Source organism: Zea mays, chromosome 6 (assembly GCF_902167145.1).
Source record: "Zea mays cultivar B73 chromosome 6, Zm-B73-REFERENCE-NAM-5.0, whole genome shotgun sequence".
NCBI lineage: Eukaryota > Viridiplantae > Streptophyta > Magnoliopsida > Poales > Poaceae > Zea > Zea mays.
In genome coordinates this window covers 16,391,247-16,409,367 of record NC_050101.1, presented here as the reverse complement: position 1 = coordinate 16,409,367, position 18,121 = coordinate 16,391,247, and positions in this window count along the sequence as shown.

Sequence of the window (18,121 nt, the reverse complement as noted above, 5' to 3'; positions counted from 1 at the left end):
CTATTCCAATGAAGATAACTTTATACGAGGTGACCCTGAAGGTGTTATCGAATGGATAAGCAGAGAGGCCGAAGCTTTTGAAGAAATTTTAAGTGATCGCGGGGATGTCTGCGCGTTCTCCGGTGCAAGAGGAATTTCAGCCATCCTGGAGAAGGCGGGTTGTGATCATGTCAAAACCCTGGCCCAAGCCGAAGCTGCCTTCTCCGTGGATGACACAAAGGATCCCTCGGCCGAAGCAAGTTTGATGGGCGGAAAATTTTACACTGAAATCTGGGCACATGGTGGCCGAGAAATGGCTCACGAAATAATGAAGAAAAGTGAAAAATATATTCATGACGCTCGAGAAGCAGCGAACAAAGCTGAGGAAGCTGTAGAACGCGAGAGACGGATAGGTATTGTTTTGTGGTCTTTAGCTTCGGCATTTGTTTTCGTGACTTCGAACTGATTAATTTTTTCTACTGCAGCTGAGATACCTCCTCCACAGGAACCATTCGACCCCCTGGCTGACCCAGAAACGAAGAAAGCAATAGAGATCATCAATATGGCCGAATCTATTGTTGATGAAGTTGTTTCCATGTTGTTAAATGAAGTTGCAGAGAAGGTCCTGAAAGAGGAGTGATACTCATTGTAAAAACATTTCTAGATGATCAATGTAACTTTTGCTGTAATCAATATTGTAATATTCGATGTGCATATTTTTGAATCTAATATGTAAATTATTTGTAATTCAGCTCTTTACGATGCATGAAACTTTATATACGTATCGTACCGTTTTTGAGCCTCCAGCAAAAAAAACACCTTCCCTTCTTTTCATGCTTCATAAAGAAAAAGATCCATGCTTCGTGAAAATATTCATGCTTCGTAAAAACAACCATACTTCGTAAACAAGGTGTAATACTCAAAAATGTAATAAATAGGATATAGATAATCTCAATGGTTTGTGGCGTCTACTATTCATTACATGTGATCAACACTAGTTAAAAGTGGATAAGTAGAACAAAGAACACATAATTAACCTGTGCATCATGCTGGATCTTACTTTGTGTGCACTTTGTGATGATATAAAAATATAGTAAGTATATAATAATAAGTATGTAAACACTCCAATGGGAAATTAAATTCTAAAAGAAATTCTAAAGTTTGAAAAAGGGGAAAGGGAATACTATGTGAAAAAAATATATATATAGAATAAAAATATAGATAATAAAATATATCATTTCTATATTAAGATTTGAATTTGTTCATTTGCTCGAGGGTGAAACTCACCATAAAATTTGAATTCAAATTTGAAAAACTCACAATATAAGAAAGAAAAATGAAACCAGAAAAAGAAAAAAAGAAAGCCACATGGGCCGACTACCTCCTTTCTGGCCCAATTCCTCTTCCTTACCTGCGCTCGGCCCGATTAAACCCCTGCCTCCGCGCGGCCCAGCAGAGTTGCTGCGCCGACTAGTGGACCCGGCGCGTCAGTCTCATGCCGCGCGCTAACTCCGCCGTGTTGACTGCGTTTCGTGGATTCGACTCACTGCCGATGGCCCCCACTCGCCAGACCCATCCTCAACGGCTTCACGGAGACCTCGGCGGAGCTCGCGGGCACGATAACGGCAAGCTGGGTACGAGTCCGACCGATTCCAGGGATATAAGTGTTAGCGCCGCAATTTCTCTCCTCCTCCTCCCACCCTCGCAACATTCCCACCGCACCGCCTGCGCTGCTCCAGGGATTCTCACCGAGCCGGGTCACGAAAAGGGGTGCGCTGCCGCAGGGGAAACCATCTGCGCCTGTGTTCCGTCCTTGGCGCAGGGTCGAGTGTGATTCGCTAGTGTGCAGAATAGCCGTCCGTTCCCTCGGTGTGAATCTGGAAGTCGCCTGGGCGCGGAGAATTGTTCATCGGACTGCCGCCGTCTACGCTTTCCGTCGTGCTACGCGGGCAGGGGTCCTCGCGCTGTAATCCACGGTGAGTTTCAATCCCACGTGTTTGCGGTACTCAAAGTATTACGATTTGCCCTTGTGCGCGATGGTTGAGTGCCAGGTGATCGGGCGCGTCGTCGCCGGAGTGTGCGCCGCCGCGCTCTGCGCGCGACTCGCGCCTTCGCGGTCGCACGGAGAAGATGGGGTATTTGCCCTTGGATCATCACGCAACGGTCGTGATTAAAACGAACCCTTACCGATTCGTGGGGTCGTCAGACTGTGACCGTGCGGGTACTGCGCCGCCGCGCTGTCGGCTTGGGCGATAGGGTTGGTTGGTAACCGTTGGATCCTAGCTCAACGTGCGCGATTATTTCCAAGATAACGATTCGGTGAGTGGACGATCGACCGTTGATCTAAGATCGAACGGTCGGGTGCTTTGAGCGGGGTTCGAAGTCAGTAACCGTTGGATCAATATCCTGGGGCTATGGTTGTAGACCGATCTGTTGTGGCGATGATCTAATCAGGGCCGTCCGTTTGTAATCGTATGGCTCTCGGCGTTGGATACCCCTTCGCGATAGCGTTTTGCATAAAAGTCCCCGCAGAAGTTGAGTATCAACCCGCAGTCCAGCTTGTGGGTCAACTGTGTCTTAGGATTAATTGCACCAGGGCCCCTGCTCTTTCTGGTATTTGAGGCCCAGTCCAGAAGGGATTAAAACCCGAGAAATAATTATAGAAATTAGTTTTTAATTCTAGAAACTTGAGAAATTCATATTAAATTCATATTAGCTCCAAATTCATCCATTCAAGTTTCTAAAATTTTGTAATAATATTATCTATCACTTAGAGTCTTTGTTTTGACATGAAAACAGAAAGAAAATTTATTTCTCATTTAATCCTATTTCAAGCACATTAAACCTTGGAAAATTCATATCTTAAAACCTATAACTCCAAAAATTATGATTCATGTTCCTAGGATTTTATTTTAGTGTGTAGATTATTACTGCATAGTTTGTTCTTATGTTTGGTGTGATGTTTATTTTGCCTATACCATGTTTGTTTGTATTGCTACGATTAGCAGTGAGGTCACGAGGATCTGAAGAAATCATCCTGGTACCTGGAATCTCAAGTCTCAGGCAAGTTGTGCCCTTGATCACTTCTTTTTACCTACTCATGTTCTGATTAATCATAATGATCTGCATAGGTTAATTTTGATGGGACCCAATAGGCTACCCTAGTTTGACTATCTTTATACCTTGTTCACCACTGGATTTTCGGGTAGTACCTGCTATTGCTTTATGTGGTTCTGGGTATGAAGATACATTATTCATGATTATCTTTTATTATCAGTTATTATTTACTGTTCATGATAAGATCATTATGTTAATTGGAACATGGAGAACCACCCGGGAAAACAGTGCTACCACAAGGGTTTATGGACGCCCTTGGCTGACTAATTAGGAAAGCTAGTGGAGGACTACCTTACCCGAAAGGGGCAAGGGCAGTAGGGGAGTGGTCAGTGTAGGGAGGCCCTCGGGAGGATTTTGCTGCGATGGCGGTCCTGCAAGGGATTCCTGCATTGGAGCTTCCTATAAACTGTAGCGGGTTTTCTGAAGCTAGTGGAACTTTGTAAAGGCCTCGTAGTGTTACCCTGCCTCGCCTCCTCGGTAGAGGTGTATGGGAAGTCGCGATCCCTTGGCAGATGGGTAACATGACTTGTGGGTAAAGATGCGCAACCTCTGCAGAGTGTAAAACTGGTATACTAGCCGTGCTCACGGTCATGAGCGGCTCGGACACTCACATGATTAATCTATGGAACTTAAACTCAATTTGTCATATGCATTGCATCGCAGGTGAGGTTGTTACTTTTGTTCTACTATTTAATTGGGTTGGTATTTACTTATACTTAGTAATTGCTAATAAAATTTTGACCAACTTTAAAAGCAATGCTCAGCTCTAACCATCCTCTTTGGTAAGCCTTGCACTTCACGTGAGCTCCCACCTTTGGCGAGTTCATGCACATTATTCCCCACAACTTGTTGAGCGATGAACGTATGTGAGCTCACTCTTGCTGTCTCACACCCCCCCCCCCCACACAGGTCAAGAGCATGTACCACAGGATGAGGCGCTTGGAGGATGCTGCGATGTGTTCGTGAGAGGTCTAGGTCGTCGTCTCCCAGTCAACGTTGGGTTGCTGGACCGTTGTCTCCTTATAATGTAATTATTTATTTTGTATAGAACTCCTGTTATATATAAAGATGTGACATTCGATCCTGTGCCACTATACATCATATGTGTGAGACTTGGTCCCAGCATATCTGGTGTTTAGGTTCGCGCCCGGGTCTTGGTGCCCCTAAAACCCGGGTGTGACAGAAGTGGTATCAGAGGAATGTTGACTGTAGGACGAAACCTAGATAGAACTGGACAACCATTAAATACTTATCTTACTATGATTCTTTTCTAAACTTATCTTAATCTTTTCTCATCTATTTCCACTTTACTCTGATTATTCTTACCTTTTCTTTCTAAAAGACAAATGTGGATTTCACACTTTGAAATCCTGCACCTTAAGTGACTTTTAGGAATAGGAGACCTAATCTTAAGGAACAAAAAAAAACAAACTATTTTTATACATATTTATATGCTTTAATGCTTGTTCTTATGATACTTGTTTGATTTGGATCTTTGATTGAGTGTGATGAGTTGTGGAGTAATGTCCACAATTGCATCTACATATACACATAGGTATAAAAAAATTATATTTATAAAATAACTAGACAACTTAGATTATCCCCATTGGAACATATCCAGCTTAAGAGAGTTATCTTATCCTAAAAGATCTCATGCTAACCAATTCATCTTATCTTAAAAGATTCTCCCTTATCTTAATAGATCCATCTCATCTTAAAAGATACTCATCCTATCTTGAAAAGATTGTATCTCATCCTAATAGATCTAACTGATCTCAAAAGATTCTATCTTATCTTTATGGATCCATCTTATCCTAATAAGCATACTTAACCACCCTAGTTTAAACAACCATGATCTAATGCAAATTAATTAGATCTTATCTAGTCAAACTAGTCATACCGATCTAATCTAGATCCCATCTAATCTAATGTGGTCTACTTAAACATATTAGTGATACTGGTAGAAGAGATTAAACCCTACTAGCCATATATTAACTTAACCTAGAACCATGATGAATGGTATAACCTTTCTATTCCCATCGGACTACAAACAAACTTTCAACCTACATCTTGTAGTCCATCTCACCCACATATATATCTCATCTTGACAGACTCTATCTTACCCTTGGATATTCACCTTATACGACTGGTTACCCCAATCTGGACATAAAACAAAGATTAAGCCCTACTAAAGAATCTTCAGATTATAACCAGCTACTAGCTTATTTCATTCCACGTATTGAATAATTTCCTTTGCAAAAACTATTACCATATGCTTCTAACTTTCATGGTCAATACCAGGAAAGGAAAGATTATCACGTAACAGCAAACAGAAATGAATCCTCCAAATCCTCCATCTGTTGAAATCGATCAAGTGGTTGCTGCCCAAAGACTGGTAATACAACAATTAACAGACCTGGTGACCGAGATGCAAAATCAGATAAGACAAGAACGAGAGGAAATACGTCAGGTCCGCCAAGAAATAAGGCAAGCGCGGTTGGAGAGACAACAACAACAACAACCTCCACCACCACCACAAGCTCCACCAAGCTACATAAACATATATATAAATTACTACTATTTGTAAGATCTAGATGTTGCTTAGGTTAGTAGATGATATAATACTGTTTTAGGAAGAATAATAAGGTCTAATTGACCCTATGTGCTGGTAATAAATCATGCATCATGCTGAGATTTTGTGCATATGTGTTGAGACAATATGAGTATACACCCTTCCTTACAAATCTCGAGGACGAGATTATTTTTAAGGGGGGTAGGATTTGTAATACTCAAAAATGTAATAAATAGGATATAGATAATCTCAATGGTTTGTGGCCTCTACTATTCATTACATGTGATCAACACTAGTTAAAAGTGGATAAGTAGAACAAAGAACACATAATTAACCTGTGCATCATGCTGGATCTTACTTTGTGTGCACTTTGTGGTGATATAAAAATATAGTAAGTATATAATAATAAGTATGTTAACACTCCAATGGGAAATTAAATTCTAAAAGAAATTCTAAAGTTTGAAAAAGGGGAAAGGGAATACTATGTGAAAAAAATATATATATATAGAATAAAAATATAGATAATAAAGTATATCATTTCTATATTAAGATTTGAATTTGTTCATTTGCTCGAGGGTGAAACTCACCATAAAATTTGAATTCAAATTTGAAAAACTCACAATATAAGAAAGAAAAATGAAACCAGAAAAAGAAAAAAAGAAAGCCACATGGGCCGACTACCTCCTTTCTGGCCCAATTCCTCTTCCTTACCTGCGCTCGGCCCGATTAAACCCCTGCCTCCGCGTGGCCCAGCAGAGTTGCTGCGCCGACTAGTGGACCCGGCGCGTCAGTCTCATGCCGCGCGCTAACTCCGCCGTGTTGACTGCGTTTCGTGGATTCGACTCACTGCCGATGGCCCCCACTCGCCAGACCCATCCTCAACGGCTTCACGGAGACCTCGGCGGAGCTCGCGGGCACGATAACGGCAAGCTGGGTACGAGTCCGACCGATTCCAGGGATATAAGTGTTAGCGCCGCAATTTCTCTCCTCCTCCTCCCACCCTCGCAACATTCCCACCGCACCGCCTGCGCTGCTCCAGGGATTCTCGCCGAGCCGGGTCACGAAAAGGGGTGCGCCGCCGCAGGGGAAACCATCTGCGCCTGTGTTCCGTCCTTGGCGCAGGGTCGAGTGTGATTCGCTAGTGTGCGGAATAGCCGTCCGTTCCCTCGGTGTGAATCTGGAAGTCGCCTGGGCGCAGAGAATTGTTCATCGGACTGCCGCCGTCTACGCTTTCCGTCGTGCTACGCGGGCAGGGGTCCTCGCGCTGTAATCCACGGTGAGTTTCAATCCCACGTGTTTGCTGTACTCAAAGTATTACGATTTGCCCTTGTGCGCGGTGGTTGAGTGCCGGGTGATCGGGCGCGTCGTCGCCGGAGTGTGCGCCGCCGCGCTCTGCGCGCGACTCGCGCCTTCGCGGTCGCACGGAGAAGATGGGGTATTTGCCCTTGGATCGTCACGCAACGGTCGTGATTAAAACGAACCCTTACCGATTCGTGGGGTCGTTAGACTGTGACCGTGCGGGTACTGCGCCGCCGCGCTGTCGGCTTGGGCGATAGGGTTGGTTGGTAACCGTTGGATCCTAGCTCAACGTGCGCGATTATTTCCAAGATAACGATTCGGTGAGTGGACGATCGACCGTTGATCTAAGATCGAACGGTCGGGTGCTTTGAGCGGGGTTCGAAGTCAGTAACCGTTGGATCAATATCCTGGGGCTATGGTTGCAGACCGATCTGTTGTGGCGATGATCTAATCAGGGCCGTCCGTTTGTAATCGTATGGCTCTCGGCGTTGGATACCCCTTCGCGATAGCGTTTTGCATAAAAGTCCCCGCAGAAGTTGAGTATCAACCCACAGTCCAGCTTGTGGGTCAACTGTGTCTTAGGATTAATTGCACCAGGGCCCCTGCTCTTTCTGGTATTTGAGGCCCAGTCCAGAAGGGATTAAAACCCGAGAAATAATTATAGAAATTAGTTTTTAATTCTAGAAACTTGAGAAATTCATATTAAATTCATATTAGCTCCAAATTCATCCATTCAAGTTTCTAAAATTTTGTAATAATATTATCTATCACTTAGAGTCTTTGTTTTGACATGAAAACAGAAAGAAAATTTATTTCTCATTTAATCCTATTTCAAGCACATTAAACCTTGGAAAATTCATATCTTAAAACCTATAACTCCAAAAATTATGATTCCTGTTCCTAGGATTTTATTTTAGTGTGTAGATTATTACTGCATAGTTTGTTCTTATGTTTGGTGTGATGTTTATTTTGCCTATACCATGTTTGTTTGTATTGCTACGATTAGCAGTGAGGTCACGAGGATCTGAAGAAATCATCATGGTACCTGGAATCTCAAGTCTCAGGCAAGTTGTGCCCTTGATCACTTCTTTTTACCTACTCATGTTCTGATTAATCATAATGATCTGCATAGGTTAATTTTGATGGGACCCAATAGGCTACCCTAGTTTGACTATCTTTATACCTTGTTCACCATTGGATTTTCGGGTAGTACCTGCTATTGCTTTATGTGGTTCTGGGTATGAAGATACATTATTCATGATTATCTTTTATTATCAGTTATTATTTACTGTTCATGATAAGATCATTATGTTAATTGGAACATGGAGAACCACCCGGGAAAACAGTGCTACCACAAGGGTTTATGGACGCCCTTGGCTGACTAATTAGGAAAGCTAGTGGAGGACTACCTTACCCGAAAGGGGCAAGGGCAGTAGGGGAGTGGTCAGTGTAGGGAGGCCCTCGGGAGGATTTTGCTGCGATGGCGGTCCTGCAAGGGATTCCTGCATTGGAGCTTCCTATAAACTGTAGCGGGTTTTCTGAAGCTAGTGGAACTTTGTAAAGGCCTCGTAGTGTTACCCTGCCTCGCCTCCTCGGTAGAGGTATATGGGAAGTCGCGATCCCTTGGCAGATGGGTAACATGACTTTTGGGTAAAGATGTGCAACCTCTGCAGAGTGTAAAACTGGTATACTAGCCGTGCTCACGGTCATGAGCGGTTCGGACACTCACATGATTAATCTATGGAACTTAAACTCAATTCGTCATATGCATTGCATCGCAGGTGAGGTTGTTACTTTTGTTCTACTATTTAATTGGGTTGGTATTTACTTATACTTAGTAATTGCTAATAAAATTTTGACCAACTTTAAAAGCAATGCTCAGCTCTAACCATCCTCTTTGGTAAGCCTTACACTTCACGTGAGCTCCCACCTTTGGCGAGTTCATGCACATTATTCCCCACAACTTGTTGAGCGATGAACGTATGTGAGCTCACTCTTGCTGTCTCACACCCCCCCCCACACAGGTCAAGAGCATGTACCACAGGATGAGGCGCTTGGAGGATGCTGCGATGTGTTCGTGAGAGGTCTAGGTCGTCGTCTCCCAGTCAACTTTGGGTTGCTGGACCGTTGTCTCCTTATAATGTAATTGTTTATTTTGTATAGAACTCCTGTTATATATAAAGATGTGACATTCGATCCTGTGCCACTATACATCATATGTGTGAGACTTGGTCCCAGCATATCTGGTGTTTAGGTTCGCGCCCGGGTCTTGGTGCCCCTAAAACCCGGGTGTGACATAAGGAATCCCTTCTTTTGCAATAGAGCTGATGAAGCTATATTTTTCGACTTTGTGCCTTGGCATATTTTCATTTTTACAGAGCATTCTCCGAAGATCGACTTCATGGTCAATTCGTGTTATTGGTGCGATATGATGTATGATGTTATGCTATGCGGGATGATGTGATGATATGATGCAAAATATGATGCTAATACCGAAGACCCACAACCACATGCCCACACTGAAACACACAATCTCTGCATTCCCTTAGGAACAACCGAAGTCTTCTTTGCCATTTATTTTTCGGCTTCACCGCTTATTTTTCGATGTAAGTTCTGCATCCCCTTAGGAACGTCTTTTGAACTTCTTCGCCTTCTATTTCGGCGGTATCACCGTTGAATTTTCGGTGTAAGTTCTGCATTCCCTTAGGAACGTCTTTTGAACTTCTTCGTCTTATATTTCGGCTGTATTTGGCTCTGCATTCCCTTTGGAACGACTTTTGAGCAGAAAACTTACACTGCGCTCCCTTAGGAACGACTTTTTGTAGCTTCAGCAAAACTTACGCTGCGCTCCTTTAGGAACGACTTTTTGTGGCTTCGACGATTTTTAGCTCTGCATTCCCTTAGGAACGACTTTTGAGTTTCGGCAATTTTTGAGCTTCGTAAGTCTGTGAAGAAGATATATTTCATTTTGACAGAAGCGAAGCTATTACAAAAAAATTAAAACTAGATTTACATTGATTGTTACTTGTTCAAAAACAAAATGATATAGAACATAAAAGTATTTCGGTGGTAGGATATTGCTCAATAAATGTGCTTTGATTCTGGCACAGTACAGTTGACTGTGCGAGCTTCGGATTCCTCCCTAAGCTCCCGTTGTTGCTGGGTGTATTGGCGCCCTTCTGGCTGCTGGCTTCGGGAGTATGTCGGTTGTAGTGGTGGTGGGGGTGGGAGTTGTGGCCAGGAAGCCTGTGAATGACTAGCCGAAGCAACAGAAGCTGCAGGATGATTGCCCACATACTCTGGTATGTAGGGGGAGTGGCACGAAGCAGTGTGCAAAACCTGCTTCAGCACATTCTGCCTAGCTTCGGCTTCGGCGATCTCCTTCTGCTTCTGAATGGTGATTTGACACATTCTTGTAGTGTGGCCCTTGTCTTCACCACATAATAAGCAATAAATCTTCCTGGGCTAATCCCCAAATCTTCCTCCGAAGCCCCTAGCGCCTCTGCCCCTTGGAGATGGCGGCCTGAAGGAGCTTTGCTATTGCCCCGAAGATTGTGAGGTGTACTGTGACCTCTGGGGCTGGCTTCCCTTGTCATTGCTCTGGCTGGAGCTGTGGATCGACCTGACATGCCTCGGATGAATTCATCCTCCGAAGCCCCTGGTCATCTCAGAGAATCTATAAGCTTCTTCCCTTCTTTGGCGGAAGTCGTAGTCAGCCTGGATGTACTCATCCATCTTTTGAAGCAACTTCTCCAGAGTCTATGGGGGTTTTCTGGCGAAATATTGAGCAGTAGGTCTTGGTCGAAGACCCTTGATCATGGCCTCAATGACAATCTCATTGGGGACTGTAGGCGCTTGTGCCCTCAGTCGCAAGAGCCTTCGAACATACGCCTAGAGGTATTCCTCATGGTCTTGCGTGCATTGGAACATGTCCTGAGCTATGACTGGCTTCGTCTGAAAGCCTTGGAAACTGGTCACCAGCATGTCCTTAAGCTTCTGCCACGACGTGATAGTCCCTGGCCGAAGAGAAGAATACCATGTTTGGGCTACATTCCGGACTGCCATGACGAAGGATTTCGCCATGACTGCAGTATTGCCCCCATACAAAGATATAGTTGCTTCGTAGCTCATCAGAAACTGCTTTGGATCTGAGTGCCCATCATACATGTGAAGCTGAGGTGGCTTGTATGACGGGGGCCATGGGGTAGCCTGCAGTTCTGCTGCCAAGGGAGAAGCATCATCAAAAGTAAAGGCATCATGATTAAAGTCATCATACAATCCATCTTCGTTGAATAAGCCTTCTTGATGAAGCTCCCTGTGTTATGGCCTTCGATCTTGTTCATCTTGAGCAAGATGACACACTTCTTCAGTAGCTTCGTCGATCTTCTTTTGAAGATCAGCCAGTCGCGCCATCTTCTCCTTCTTCCTTTGTACTTGCTGATGGATGATTTCCATGTCCCTGATTTCTTGGTCCAACTCTTCCTCTTGGAGTGTTGGACTAGTGGCTTTCCTCTTCTGGGTTCGAGCTTCTCGGAGAGAAAGAGTTTCCTGGTTTAGGTCCAGTGGCTGCAGTGCAGCAGCCCCTGTGGCTGAAGCTTTCTTCGGCGGCATGACGAAGGTGGTCGAATGAGTTCACCGGGGGTGGGCGCCAATGTTGGGGACTTGTTCTCAAATGCTATGAGTTAAGAACAAGGCAACACAAAATTTTAAATGTTAATGTACTTCGTCCTTCGAAGCATTATTTCCCTTAGGATATAATGATCTTCAAACGAAGGTTATGAAGGACATACCTTCATCAATGCGATATATGTTAATGTAAGTAGAAGTATATGAAATATAAAAGGCAACATAAACAATCATATAGAATTATTAATCCATTCTCATTATATTATTCTAGAAAGACAGAAACAATATTGAATTACAAAAGCTACCCTCGGCTTTATGGAAGGTAAAAGTACAAGCGTGACGCAAAAAGCGAATACAAGTCAGCGTGAACAGTATGGGGGTACTGTTCATCTATTTATAGGCACAAGACGCAGCCTGTGAGAAATTACATTCATGCCCTTTACATTTATTATTGACTTATGGACAACTCTATGAGGACTAGATAGCCTTTTCCTTTTAACTCGGTTCCTTTTTCCTCCATTTAGCCGAAGCTCCCTTGCGTGTAGCTTCGGAGCAATAACAACCTTCGTCACGATCATGCTTTTCTCATCATGTATGCTTTTAGCCTGAGTCCGAAGGTACCTGTCCATATGCCATACTTGGAAGACATTGTTAAATTACATTTTTGAGGACCTTCGGAGGACGAAGGCCCCCAACACGTCATTTGTGGTTTAAAAGGTGATCAGTTGTATTGGATTCTTTATATTCCAACTTTTTATCAACTGTATGGTGGAAAAAAGGTGCCTTACAACCTTAACCTATGTTTGGACAGTTCTCTCACTCAATTTGGCTAATTTTCCATGGTCTTTATTTTATTTTGAGAAATGATGTGGCAAATTGATGTGTGGTGTTTTACTTGAGTGGACATAAACACCATCTAATTATGCCATGAATAGACGGGATTATAGGAAACATGTTATCACAAAAGGTCATTATCTAGCCCACTGACGTCTTCATCCACTAGTTATACTCTAATACCCTCTCGTGCGAATACAATGCCCTCAATATCATAGAAACACTATTTTTAGTATCAAAGGTGATCTGTTGTTTTGAATTATTTATATTCCAACTTTTTAGCAACTGTATGGTGGAAAAAAGGTGTCTTACAACCTTAACCTATGTTTGGACACTTCTCTCGTGCAATTTGGGTAAATTTCCCATGGTCTTTATTTTATTTTGAGAAACGTTGTGGCATAATGATGTGCGATGTTTTACTTGAGTGGACATAAACACCATCTAGGTATGCCTTGAATAGAGGGAATTATAGGAAATCTAGTTTCACAAAAGGTCATTAGCTAGCCCAATAACGTCTTTATCCACTAGTTGTACTCTAATACCCTCTAGTGTGAATACAATGCCCACAATATCATAGAAACGTCATTTGAGGTTTAAAAGGTGATATATTGTTTTGAATTCTTTATATTCCAACTTTTTAGCAATTGTATAGTGGAAAAACGTTGTATTACAACCTTAACCTATGTTTGGACAGTTCACTCACGCAATTTGGCTAAATTTTCCATAGTCTTTATTTTATTTTGAGAAATGATGTGTCATATTGATGTGTGGTGTTTTACTTGAGTGTACATAAACACCATCTAGGTATTCCTTAAATAGAGGGGATTATAGGGAACCTGGTATCACAAAAGGTCATTAGCTATCCCAATGACATCTTCATCCACTAGTTGTACTCTAATACCCTCTCGTCCGAATACAATGCCCTTGAAATCAGGGAAACGTCATTTGTGGTTTAAAAGGTGATCTGTTGTATTGAATTCTTTATATTCCACCTTTTTATCAACTATATCGTGGAAAAAGGTGCCTTACAACCTTAAACTATGTTTGGATAGTTCTCTCACTCAATTTGGCTAAATTTTCCATGGTCTTTATTTTATTTTAAGAAATGATGTGGCAAATTGATGTGTGGTGTTTTACTTGAGTGGACATAAACACCATCTAAGTATGCCATGATTAGACGGGATTATAGGAAACCTGTTTTAACAAAAGGTCATTAGCTAGCCCACTAACATCTTCATCCAGTAGTTGTAGTCTAATACCCTCTCGTGCGAATACAACGCCCTCAATATCATAGAAACACTATTTTTAGTCTCAAAGGTGATCTATTGTTTTGAATTCTTTATATTCCAACTTTTTAGCAACTGTATGGTGGAAAAAAGGTGTCTTACAACCTTAACCTAAGTTTGGATAGTTCTCTCGTGCAATTTGGCTAAATTTCCCATGGTCTTTATTTTATTTTGAGAAACGATGTGGTATAATGATGTGCGATGTTTTACTTGAGTGGACATAAACACCATCTAGGTATGCCTTGAATAGAGGGGATTATAGGAAACCTAGTATCACAAAAGGTTATTAGATAGCCCAATAACGACTTCATCCACTAGTTGTACTCTAATACCCTCTAGTGTGAATACAATGCCCACAATATCATAGAAACATCATTTGAGGTTTAAAAGGTAATCTATTGTTTTGAATTCTTTATATTCGAACTTTTTAGCAACTGTATGGTGGAAAAAAGTTGTCTTACAACCTTAACCTATGTTTGGACAGTTCACTCACGCAATTTGGCTAAATTTTCCATAGTCTTTATTTTATTTTGAGAAATGATGTGTCATATTGATGTGTGGTGTTTTACTTGAGTGGACATAAACACCATATAGGTATCCCTTGAATAGAGGGGATTATAGAAAACCTGGTATCACAAAAGGTCGTTAGCTAGCCCAATGATGTCTTCATCCACTAGTTGTACTCTAATACCCTCTCATCCGAATACAATGCCCTTGAAATCATGGAAACGTCATTTGTGGTTTAAAAGGCGATCTGTTGTATTGAATTCTTTATATTCCAACTTTTTATCAATTGTATGGTGGAAAAAGGTGCCTTACAACCTTAACCTATGTTTGGACAGTTCTCTCACTCAATTTTGCTAAATTTTCCATGGTCTTTATTTTATTTTGAGAAACGATGTGGCAAATTGATGTGTGGTGTTTTACTTGAGTGGACATAAACACCATCTAAGTATGCCATGAATAGACGAGATTATAGGAAACTTGTTATCACAAAAGGTCATTAGCTAGCCCACTAACGTCTTCATCCACTAGTTGTACTCTAATACTTTCTTGTGCGATTACAATGCCCTCAATATCATAGAAACACTATTTTTAGTTTCAAAGGTGATCTATTGTTTTGAATTCTTTATATTCAAACTTTTTAGCAACTCTATGGTGGAAAAGGTGTCTTACAACCTTAACCTATGTTTGGACGGATCTCTTACGCAATTTGGCTAAATTTCCTTTGGTCTTTATTATATTTTGAGAAACAATTTGGCATAATGATGTGTCATGTTTTACTTGAGTGGACATAAACACCATCTAGATATGCCTTGAATATAGGGGATTATAGGAAACCTGGTATCACAAAAGGTCATTAGCTAGCCCAATAACGTCTTCATCCACTAGTTGTACTCTAATACCCTCTCGTCCGAATACACACTACTAAAAAATGACCTTAATGCCACGACAGATATTGCAATAACAATATTTTTGTTGCATTAGATGTTATTTATTGCCACGACCTTTAAAAGTGGTTGCAATATATGGACCATTTTGCCACTTTTTTTGTGCATTGCGATAACCATGACTTTCGTTGCAAGAGAAAGGTGTTATTGCGACCACTAGAACAGTTGTTGCAAAATCACCCTAATGCCACGACAAATATTGCAACAACAATATTTTTGTTGCATTAGATATTATTTATTGCCATGACCTTTAAAAGTGGTTGCAATATATGGACCGTTTCACCACTTTTTTGTGCATTGCGATAACCATGACTTTCGTTGCAAGAGAAAGGTGTTATTGCGACCACTAGAACAGTTGTTGCAAAATTACTCTAGTGTCACACCGGATATTGCAACAACAATAAAGTTGTAGCATTAGGTGTTACTTATTGCCACAACCTTTAAAAATGGTTGCAATTTATGCACCTTTTTGTCACTTTACTTGTGCGTTGCAATAATCATGACTTTCGTAGCAAGAGAAAGATGTTATTGCTACCACTAGAATAGTTGTTGCAAAATGTCCCTAGTGGCTCACCAGATATTACAACATCAGTAAAGTTGTACCATTACGTGTTAGTTATTGCCACAACCTTTAAAGGTAGTTGCAATATATGCACCTTTTTGCCACTTTATTTGTGCGTTGCAATAATCATGACTTTCGTTGTAAGAGAAAGATGTTATTGCTATCACTAGAACAGTTGTTGTAAAATGTCCCTAGTGGCTCACTGGATATTACAACATCAGTAAAGTGGTAGCATTAGTAGCAGTGTAGAGCGAGACGCGACATGTGCGTAGAATTCTTTTTTTTCATCCAAACCGACCGGGCATGCAGGGAGGGTGAGGCCACCCTGTGTCATATACTCTCATGTCTGCGCAAGGCCAAGGAAATCGTAGTATATACAGACCTGCCGCATGCGACATGTCTAAGCTGTGATCCAACTTTGCGTTCTGTGTCTGGATCACGATGGGAAATATATTCAATTTATTGATACGTTATAAGAAAAATACAAAGAACAATCTAGAAGTTTTTGTTCTCTCAGACACACATCAATAAAACACGCAGGTGAATAAAATACAAGGAAAAGGATCACAAGAATCTTCTAAAATCTGATATATAACCAACAATAGAAAAGAATACAAGGAAAAGGATCTCAAGAATATTCTAAAATCTGATATATAACCAACAATAGAAAAGAATACAAGGAAAAGGATCACAAGAATCTTCTAAAATCTGATATATAACCAACAATAGAAAAGAATACAAGGAAAATGATCACATGAATCATACAATTTCCAATTGTTGTCTGCATGCCTATACAAGTATATATTACAGTCGCCACTGCCTGCAGGGGACTCAAACTGCCGCTTGCCAAGACACACAACAACCAGCAACCAGGGACTCCACACCTTTAGGTGATCCTTCTAACTCTGAGTAGGAAGAACTTTGAGCATGGCCAGGTTTCTTATAGTTGTGGTGGTGTGAGTTGGTCATTGACGGATGGCCTCCCTGCAATCCTTCTTCTTTGGATTCAAATTGCAGACTTCGTCGAACTGATGCTGTTCTGCTTCTTGCTGCAACACTTGTTGCTCTAGAGATTAATTGATCACTAACAGGAGCAGGGCTGAGATTCATTTTCTTCCGTACATATCTTCTCTCGACTTTTTCATTCGGAGATTTTCCATCTGGTGTTGAATCAGATTTTTGCACTTTGGCTAGCTTATTCTCTCTGATTACCTTTGGTCTATGTTTTTTCTTCCGAGCCTTCATTTTCAGTGCTGGGTTTTCCTGCAACGACGTTTGATGTTCTTCCAAGAGACAAGAAATCACTCCCAGCAAACCCAATGGAAGCTCCTTTGGAATATACAGAGCAACAACAATCAAATAGTGTTTAGTGCATTCATAATGTATGATAATACAGACACACAAAACTGAACTAACATGACACCTAGAAAGAATAAAAAGATGAGGACATGCTTACCCTTTGAAACATAAGGCAAGGCAGTGGCCGTAGGTGGCAACTGCGGTCTCGAACCCCTTCCAGTGAGCTGCCTGTGGAACAGTATGATATTAATAGGCACTCGCGTGCACCCCCGGGGCATATTCTAGGAATGATACGCGTTGGTAGTAACTAGTAATGCCACATTTTTCTTCCTCCTATAAAAGAACCCTAACCTATTGTATAGTAAGTGTTGGGGGCCTTCGGCTTCCGAAGGTCCTCAAAAACATGATTTAACAATGTTTCTGGAGTATGATGCATGAACAGGTACCTTCGTACTTAGGTCATAACCACAATATGAAGAAGCACAAAGAATACGAAGGATAGCGCAGAGCCGAAGCTATGCGCAGAGGAGCTTCAGCGTGATAACAGAAAAGGAAACCGACTTAAAGGGGAAAAGGTTATTTAGACCCCGATGGATTACTATAGAGTTATTAGCAAATGTAAAGGGCATGGGTGTAATTTTACATGGGCTATGTCCCGTGCCTATAAATAGATGAACAGTGCTCCTGTACTGTTCACGTTCACTTGGCATTTGCTTTTGCGTCACGATTGTACTTTTGCCTTCTTTCAAGCCGAAGGTACATTTGTAATTTGTTATCATTTCTATTTTTCCGTAATAATAAAATAGAAATGAGTTAATGATAATATTTGAGTGTTTATGTTATTCATACGTTGCATGAATCCTTCTTCATTATTTGTTGTATTTATGAAGGTATGTCCTTCATAACCTTCGTCCAAGACTCATTATATCCCGAGGGAGGTAATGCTTCGAAGGACGAAGGACTTTAATATTTAACAATTTTTGTGTTGCCTTGTTCTAAATTCATAGCATTTAAGGACAAGTCACCAACAGTAAGTTCGCAAGGGCCAGCACACTACAGTTGTCACCAATGCAATTCGGCACACATTACCTTGTAA